This window comes from Humulus lupulus, chromosome 2 (assembly GCF_963169125.1).
Source record: "Humulus lupulus chromosome 2, drHumLupu1.1, whole genome shotgun sequence".
Classification (NCBI taxonomy): Eukaryota; Viridiplantae; Streptophyta; class Magnoliopsida; order Rosales; family Cannabaceae; genus Humulus; species Humulus lupulus.
Window position 1 is genome coordinate 181999142 of NC_084794.1, and position 10334 is coordinate 182009475.

The window sequence follows — 10334 nt, forward strand, 5'->3', positions numbered from 1 at the left end:
TGGCCTTTAATACTTGAACGAACTAATGTGTGTGGATTGTCTGCCAGAAAACATAAAATAAACATACACCATAAATCATGCATATCATAGTTCATATAATTAAACACATAATAACATACAATTTATCATAATACCCCGATCCAAGCTAGATTAGCATAATACCCTTACTAGTAGAAGCAGATATTACAACACGCCACTCACTGTGCTGCACAGTGAGTGGAGCCACTTTCAGGGATATCATATCCCTGTGATTTGAATTTTGAATTTCATATTAATTTGTTTATTTAATTATTTTTTATAAAAATGATTTAAATTAAATAATTAAAATAGATGTAACTGATCAATTTTATTTTGATGAAATAAAAAATAATTAAATTAGTTAATTATCTTTATAAACCTGAAAAGAAGCGATACTTTTCTTAAGTTTTATAAGTTGTTAATTTTGACTATGAGACTCTCTCTAAAGAAAGAAACGATAAAATTTCCTAAACCTGAAATTCTAGAAATTTCTATAATCTCTCTCTTCTTAATCCTTTCTGGATCTCATGTGTTGAGTAATCTAGAGAGTCTAAATTAACATTTGAATCCTACGTGCCCACACACGTCGTTGTGTGTTTGAGGATTGGCTTGGAATGCAAAGATGTGAGCTTCTAGAAATGATAGGAAGATCATTTATTCATACGAAAAGACTCAAAGACACTTAATAGGCCACTAGAGAATCTATTTATGCGTCATTTAATATATATATATATATATGTATGATCCTTGTAGTTATTAACAAAATTTTCAAAGATCCTATTCCGCTGCGTATTCTTATTTTTCTCATTTAATACCAACAATTGGTACCAGAGTAGTCTACATATATATATATATATATATATATATTAAATGATGTGTGGGTTTCTTGCATATGTTATATGTATGTTGATATGAATATTGAATGGATGGATATGATTTTCGAATGTATGGTTGAATGATGAATCGTTAATTATATGGTTATATTGGGTTAGGAATTTGAATTTTATTTTTTTCTTAGATTTTGTGTAAGCCATAAAGGGCGTAGAATTTTTGTAATTTTATTTTTGAAATTTAAATCTAAATTTTTTGTACAAGATAAGAAAAAGGGACCCAAGCAACCAACCAAAGCTAGCGGCCCGAGCCCCCCAGCCATGCGCGCCCCTGCGCCTGGACCGAGCCCTGTGTGTGCCACCCATGCCTGTTATGAGCCCTGTGTGTGCCACTTGCGCCTAGTGCACCCAAGCGCCCTAGTCCCCTGCTCCCGTGCACAGGCACAAGCCCAGCCACATGCTATGGCTAAGCTTTGCCGAGCCTTTATGGCTTTCCTTGCCCATTCTTGGTGCTCAAGCTAGATCCTATTTTTGTGTTAAAAATATTTTATTTAATTATTTGAATTTAAAAGGATATTTATCTCATATTATTTTTGTTAGAAAAATAAAATATCTTTGTTGATGCGATTTTTCAGCAACAGGGGATTTAGAAATCCGACAATAGAGAGATTAGGTTTTTTCGTAAACCAAATGTATAGGAAATGGAAAAAAACAAGAATGTGAAATGCTCACATGATTTTACATGGTTCAGTAGTTAAAATCCACCTAGTCCACGAGTCACTCTTGTTGATCTGTTTTAGGACTCTTGAAGAAACTGTTGATGACAATTTTAGCAGAGTTTTTACATACACAAAGCCGATCCTTTTAATTATCCATTCCCTTTGTATTTATAGGAGATTATCATGGAATGTTTTGGGTAACCGTACATTAATATGGTAATTAAAAAATTTGGGTAACTTCCCATTTACATAGATATATGATTGCCTATTAAATTTATATCTTTTATATTGGGTAATAAATGCATAGTAAAATCAGGGTCTTTATGAGGTGTATAAAGAATCTCCGAGTCTCTAGGGATCCTTCATTGTGGGTAATGACAAAACTTTAACAAGCTGAACACTTCCTTCGAGCTGGGCATCATAAGACTAATATGAACTGACACAAGTCACGTTCAGAGTTTCACAAAGGCGATATGGGCGATGCATATCTCGAACTAAGTTGTTGGCACAAGAAGCAATCTAGATATTATCTGGTTGTCATAAGCTATCGAGTTTACTTGAGCTGCTCACTCCAGAGTATGATTTATATATGCTTCTCTGCCAGTTGTACTCTGTGCTGAGTAATTTAGCTCATATTTTTGGGGTACAACATTTGCCCCCCAAGCTCCTGTTCATGCATGACATCACTTCTGACTCACATAGTAGGGGCTTTGATGTTATGAGAAAGCATGCCCACCCATGAACTAAAGTACGGGACACATGCCGGCCTGTAATAGGCGTCTGTTTGATTTTTGAGTGTTGTGACAATTTTCTTGTCAACTTTTTTCCGCCGCTTGGTTTATTTAACTCAGGCCCTTTAATGTCGAACTGATCTAATCGTGTGACCTAGATCATTTCTCGAAGTTTACATATAAATAGGAGAGCAACGCTTGAGCCTTACCACCTTTGCATTCAAAATTTTCCTTTTGCCTTTCTTCTTCTCAAAACATTCAAACTTTATGAAATCCCTTGCTTCCTAGAGATCCTTAGGTTCTCACATTCAGATTTTTCAAGCACTTTCTATTCTTAATCCACTCATCGATCAAGAAACTAATTTGTAAGTATGATCATCTATGGTTTAAATTTCATTTTCTCATTTTTCAACAAGTTTTATGAATTTTTCCAGTACTTTGTCTTGCTTTTGTTTTGTTTGAGTTTAGGGTGGGTTTTTGTTAGGCAAAAAATAATAGCACTAGATCCAATTAGAAATAATGCACAAAAAATGGGTGATTTTCTGAGTTTTCTGGGCTTGAAAGAGGAACATTAGAATATGTGAATTTGAAGAATTGAGGTTTTTTTAGGTTCAATTTTAGGTAGCTTAAAGGTCACAGTATTTTGAGTGGTTTTGCATTAAACCACTTTCTGAAGAGGTACTGGGTCTAACATACGAATCTCGAAGTATCAGGGTTTCCCAAAGTTACGGCGCATGGTTTCTGACAGCGCGTGAACTCACGTATTATCATTAGGTGAGAATCTAGCTCATAGGTATCTTAGGTCGAGTAAACCGAATCTAAAACTTTAGGTGTCCCTCAATCTAGTGTCACAATGAGGTATATCATAGGTTGCCTCTATTGTGCCACTTTGTAGCTAGGCGAACTATATTATGGCCAACTAGAAGAAGAAATTAGTTGCGAGCTCCTCCTCTAAAAATAAAAAATAAGGATAAGCAAGTCTCCTCCGAGACCCCTATTCCACACTTTGGCCCAGTAGTTATAGGCAGCTTATGGTTGACCCCAATGCCTTCTTCGAGGCCAAGCATATCGAGTCTTGGATAAAGACTCAGAGCAAGGTGAACAAAATCTTACTAAGTCAAGGGATTGAGACAGGCTCCAAAGTACTTGTTGCCCCCTCTCTGTTAAATGGAGAGCAGAGCTACACCTTGCTCCAGGACGACTTTGGGGCTTGGAGTAATGAGCACCTGAAGGTAGGTGCCGACCAATAATTCGTAGATATTTTAAACTACGTGGAACTAGCACTAGTACTTCTCGAATGATGGTTCGAGCTTCCTCGGGCAGAACACATTGCAAGAGGGGCAATGAATGGCCTCGCCTGTAGAGAATTCCTTCGACCATAACATACTGTGGGATCTAATAAAATAATTTTCTTGCATTCTTTTGATCTTCTCATAGTTTACCAGTCGTGAGGTACTCGACAATAGGAGTCATCCAGGTCAGTTCTGTGAAAATTACTCTGACTTCTACTTGCTCCTTCTCAATACTTGGTCATTCCAAAAACTCTACGGGAACCACATTTAATGTGTTCACTTCCTTGGTGGTGGTGATTTGACCTAGAGCATCATCATTAGTGTTCTATTCGTGGGGGACCTGCTCAACGGAATAGAATCAAATTCAGAGAGTTCACCTTTAACCTTAGCTAGATAAGCTGCCATTTTAATTCCTCAAGCTTGGTACTCCCCTAATACTTGATTAACCACAAGCTGAGAATCACTAAAGGATTGAATTGCTCTTGCTTTCAGCTCCTTTGCTATCCGAACTTCGGCCAATAATGCCTCGTACTCCACTTCGATGTTGGAGGAGTCAAAACCAAATCTGAGAGTCGTATGGAAGCGATGTCCTTCGAGCGAAATTAAAATCATTCCAGCTCTAAACTTGTTCTCATTTTACGATCCGTCAATGAAGATTTTCCACAACTCTTGTACAGGTTCTCTCATTGGTTTGTCTTGGAACCTTGTACATTCAGCCACAAAGTCAGCGAGCACTTGGCCTTTGATTGCTATTCATGGTTTGTATAGTATCTCTAACTGACTAAGTTCGATGGCCCACTAAAACAAACGTCCCGATGTCTCAGGATTTGGCAAGACTTTCCTTAAAGGTTGTTCGGTTAAGACATGTATAGTGTGGGACTGAAAATTACGGCTTGGGTTTTCTCGAAGCTAGGATCAAACAAAATGCGAGTTTTTCAATTAGAGGATATTTGGATTCATCTCTAAAAAGCCTATTGCTCACGTAATATACCAATTTATGTGCTTAGTTTCCTCTCGAACTAATACAACACTGACTATGTTTTCTGTTACAGCTAGGTATAATTATAGACCTTCCCCAGCAGTTGGTTTTGATAACATAGGGGGCTCAGCTAGATGAGTCTTCAGATCCTGAAATTCTTATTCGCATTCTTCTGTCAACTGAAACTGTCTATTTCCCCTAAGCAAGTTTTCGAAGGGAAGACATTTGTTCGTGGAATTTGAAACAAATCGGTTCAAGGCAGCGAACCTTCCGGTTAAGCTCTGTACATATTTTTGTGACCTTGGTGAAGGCATCTCTAATAGCAACTAGATCTTTTACGGGTTTTCCTCGATCCCCCTCGCATTGACTATGAAGCCTAATAACTTTCCCGATGACACCCCAAAGGTACATTTTTAGGGGTTCAACTTCATGTTGTATTTTCTCAGCACGCCAAAACATTCCTCCATATCAGATACATGGTTATTGGCAGTCTTTGACTTGACAAGAATATCATCGACATACACCTCCATGTTTCTCTCGATCTGGTTAACGAACATCTTGTTGACCAAACTTTGATAAGTTGCATCTGCATTACTCAGGCCAAATGGCATAAATATGTAACAATATACGTTATGCTCAGTCATGAAGCTAGTGTGCTCTTGGTCCGCAAGGTTCATCACGATCTGGTTATATCCAGAATACACATCCATGAAGGACACGAGCTCATGACCAGCCGTTGTGTCTACTAGTTGATCAATTCTTTGCAATGGGAAATAATCCTTGGGACAAGCTTTATTAAGGTTGGAGAAGTCAATGCAGTTTCTCCACATTCCATTAGGCTTCGGGATGGGGTTGGCCATCTAGGTCAGATATTTTGCCTCCCTGATGAACCCACAATTTAATAAGCGAGCTACCTCTTCCTCCAGAGCTTCTCCTTGCTCTTTTCCCAACAGCCTATGTTTCTACGCCTTCAAAGGTATGTTTTTGTCTAGGTTTAATGTGTGCATCTTCATGCTTGTACTGAATCCTACCATGTACTGATGTGACAAGGAAAAGGCGTCAAGATTTCTTCTCAAAAACTCAACCAACTCCTTCTTTCTTTTGGATTCGAGATTTTTCTCAACCTTTACCACTTTCGAAGGTACTTCTAGTTCGAGGATGATTTCCTCTAGCTCCTCTAAAGCCTGAAGCTTAGATCTCTCTATTCCTAATCTCGATCAATTTCTTCAGGTAGGGTGACCTCATTTCTGACTTTTTGACGTTCTTCCACCTGTTCGACAACTATTGTAACATCCTGAATTTGCTAATAAGGCCGAGTGCCTTAATTACTGTGCCAGGAGGGTGTAATCAGATTTATATGTGGAATTCATTGAATATACGTGTGATTATGCAGTATAAATGATTTGTTCTGTAATGTGAATAATTATGCATGTTTATGTGTATTAAATATTCATGTGGGCCCGTTTTTGTAAATTGGGGCATATTTGTAATTTTTGACTCATTGAGCGTATATTTGTATTATGTTTCTGTTATGAGTGAGACCCCAGCGTTATGGGGATACATTTTAGATGTGTGGTCCGATGCGATCCTAGTGAGCAGAATAGTGACAACGGGGTTAAATACCCGGCTCAGGGTGAGCCCGGGGGTATTTTGGGAAACTTAGCATATATTCGGGATTTATCGGGTAACGGGTAGCGATTTGGTGATTAATTGGGTATGTGGGGATTAATTGGGAATTTATAGGATTATTCAAGGATTATCGGGAAATGTGGCAAATGACGGTTTTGATCTAGGGGTTTTCTGGTCTTTTTGCTAGCTTTTGGTTGGCCTTAGTTGAAGCTAGAAACCTTGAGAAGTAATCAGAAAGCTTCTCAGCCTCTCCCTCTCCCTCTCTCTCTATTCGGTTCTCTCTTTCCCTTATGATGTGCTTTGAAGCTTTGTAAAATTCTTGAGGAATTGGCCAAGGCATCCAAGAAGCTGAAGCTAGGATTAGGATCAAGGGATAGTTTGGGATCATATTACTATTGAGTTAAGATATGTAACCTAATTCAGCTGTAAATTCTAAGTTTTTAAATTCCATATTTTTTTTATCTTCTTAAGCCTCAAAGATCAAGGTAGGATTTAAGAGTTTTGTGGAATTTTTTGTTATGTTTTGGTGTTAAATTGTTGCTCTTGATGTATTGCTTGGAGTTTGTAGCTCAATTTTGGGTTTAGCTATTATTTAGAGTGAATTCTGGTGAATTTGGCTAAGGGAACGTAGGAAAGCCCCAAAATTATTAGGTTTTGGGCTAGATCTGCGACACTGTTCTTCAAGCGTTCGGCCCGTGTACATAAGATGGCCTTGGCGGTTCTCTAAAATTGCCTAAGCACTACGATGCGCACTAGAGCACGCTGTAGCCCGTGTCTCCTAGGAGAGAGATCCCCGAGCTCTCTAACTTGTAGTGCGCCATGGCCCCTGGGCCTGATGCGTGACTCTAATTGAGAAAAATAACAAAACCATTTTTTTAGCTCGGGAACTCAAACCGAAGGGCTCGGGAAGGATTCTACTACAATGTTTCGTATAATTTGAGGTCCCGAGGGCTAGCATATTATTCCAAAGCTTTTAATTGGTTAGGTTTTGATGGTTATTCATTATTGCGTTGTGACTAGGTTATACCGCTAAGGCTCGGGATTAGGGATCGTGCTCGGGATCGTGCTCGGGATCGCTTTATACTTTCAGCTCGGGATTCGAGGTAAGAAAACTTCACCCGGGTTGTGATTGGGGCTCGGACCCCTATTAATAAATATGAGTATGACTATATGTGATAATATGGCTATAACCGTATTTGAGAATATTCGGTAGGACATGCTTGTATATGTTGCATTTGATTGCGTGTTGTGCAATATATATGTGATTATATCTATTTTGAAGGCCAACCTACGGGTGTCGGGGTCAGTAGCAAGCGTGCGAAATGCAACCTGACCTTAGCGTGTTGGGTTCGGCTACAAGATTAGAGGACTCGACCCAAGTGATTCGGGCCTGAACGTTATACACATAAACAAAAGTGCCGAATGCGCTTAACTAGCTATATTGATTGTTGAGATTGGATTGTGTGTTTGATTGAGCAGCTTATTCCTGCTAAGATAATTGCTTGTATCCTTTTGCTGATTGAATTTATTGATTTAAGTTTACTGTGTATATAATGTTGCTCATTTGTACCTGTTGATTTGAGTTTTCTTGCTGAGCCTTGGCTCACGGGTGCTATGTGTTGCAAGTAAGGGAAAGGGATAACTGGACCAGCCATGAGTTGGAGAGCTTCAAGGGCGGTGTGTACATATGCAGCCTACTCGACCGCCACGGTCAGGATAGCTTGGGAGGAACTAGGGTTGAACCCTGTTTTGCCGCTTAGGACGGCTAATTTGTATTTTATCTGTCTTTTATTAGTCTGTAAACACTTTCTGGGGTCTTATGTATAAACTTAATATTTTGATGAAAAAACAATTATGTCGTTGACCAAAAATTTTAATACCTAACCTTGATTTAGTCTTTAATTACACATCTAAGTCCAAATGACTCGCCTAGCGAGTTAAGCACTATTTTAAACACACAGTGTAATGCTCTTGGCTAACAAGGGTGTTACAACTTGGTATCGGAGTAGTCTAGGCTTAAGGATTCCTGAAGACTGGCTAGGCATGTACACTCGCTGCTATAGACAAGCTCGACCCACGGTTTGGTATCTAATAACGTGACTATGTGTTTAATTGGTTAAATTGAACCTATGTGCCTTATCTGCATGCTAGAATAGAGAGCATGATGTATTTAAACGTATACTGTGGGAGTAAGACTTCATAATTGATGCATGAACATTATAAACTGGTGTCTTGGTATGCATATTGTATGTGGCTATTATGTTGTTTGGCCCTTCTAGTGGAATAGTTCTGGATATGATTATCATGCCTGATAGGTTAAGTAATTGACTGCGAAAGATTAAGAAGTTATGTATCTAAGGCAGTCAATTGGACCAGGCATGGGTAATATGTGGATGATAGTCAGGGTCTGAACCCTCCATCTGCCCCCGAGAATCGGCAACAAATGTTTGGTGGCATGCAAGCAAGAATGCAAAATCAAGAGGAGGAGATTAGGTGGTTGAGACAGCGGGTTCCACAAGGGAACGCTGCTCTATATGTTTTGAGAGAAATGGCACTAGTTTCGATTCAACCTGTGGGTGGAAATAGATGGGAACTACTATATGAAAGATTCCAAAAGTATTATCCTCTAGCATTTTAGGCAGGCCTAGATCCATTCAGAGCTGAATAGAGGATGGGCATGATTAGCTCCATCCTTGACTATATGGGAGTGATAGGCAATGATAGAGTGGCTTGCACCACGTACATGCTTCTTAGTTCTAACTTTTAGCTTCTAGCTTCTAGCTTCTATAACCTCTGCTAAATTGATTTTCAGCTCTGTTAAGGTAAAAATAAAAAAAATAAAAAAAAGAGGAACAAAAGCTTCTGTTTTGGGGGTAATCTCTAAAAATTACAGAGGCCAAAATAATATGATAGAAACCTTTGACATGCCTTAGTAATCAATGGTGGTCATTATCTAGATGGTATCATCATAGGAAGTAGCACCATCACACTGTACTACATGGTATCATCATCATTCCTTTGTGATTAAATAATAGCATTTCATACTTCCAAACAGGCCCCCCTGTGTGATCGTTGCCATCACACACACATAAGAGTACTTAAGAGTAAATGAATTGGATAAAATGATCTTTGTAAATGTACTAGAGATATGAGACTTTATTATTTATAGCTGAATAGTAAAAACATACAAAGAGAGGGAAAAAGGAGCTGGAAACCAAGAAGTGATTAATTAGAAAACTAACCACACTAATCAACTAACTATAACTGAACCTATATTATAGTTAGAGCTAACTAACTACATGTGCTAAAACTTAAGCCCAAGCAAAACAATTAAAACCACCCATTTTGTTGGGATATTTAAGCCAAAGCAAAACAATCAAAGTGACTCCTGACTTAAAGGGTGGTGATAAACCATATTGCAGACATAGATCATCCTATGCCTATGAGGATTCTATTTCACTGTCAAATGGCTGGGCTACCAATTCTTTGATGTCATTGTCAAATCCAATGGTGCTTGTTCAGTAATGACAATGGTCATGGAGGGACCTGTAGTGGGGGACTTCCTAAACTAAAGTGATAACTTGACACTGACTTAACTTAACTTATAAGGTCAAATCAGAGAACACAAACAAACAAACAAACAAAAAAATCAAGAACAACACCATAAGAGGGCAATCTTTTTCAATAATCAAATTGTTCAAGTCTGAAACCACAGAGACAAATATTTAAAAAAATGAAAATGGGAAAGGAGTTCAAATCCATTACAGTTGTACAGGGGCAAGTATATCTAGCATTTTATCTTAAGTTATAAAATATACGTACCTTTATGCATGAGTTTTATAATTGAGGCCTTGTTATTTGTTGTATAAAAGAATATTTTTGTTGCTAGGCATATATTGCTTCACTTCATATACTTTCCTATATTATTAATTACCTTTTATCATACTTTTTTTTTACAAAGGTCACATGGCCTTTTATTATACTGTAAGTATGACAAAAATATGAATTTTCACTAATTCCACCACAATTTACCAATTCAACTTTTGTCATCATCTTTGAATTACACTATTTAACTCCTTCACTTTACATTTTTTTAAAGAGAGTATTTATTCGGCCCTCAAACTGTAGAATTAGAA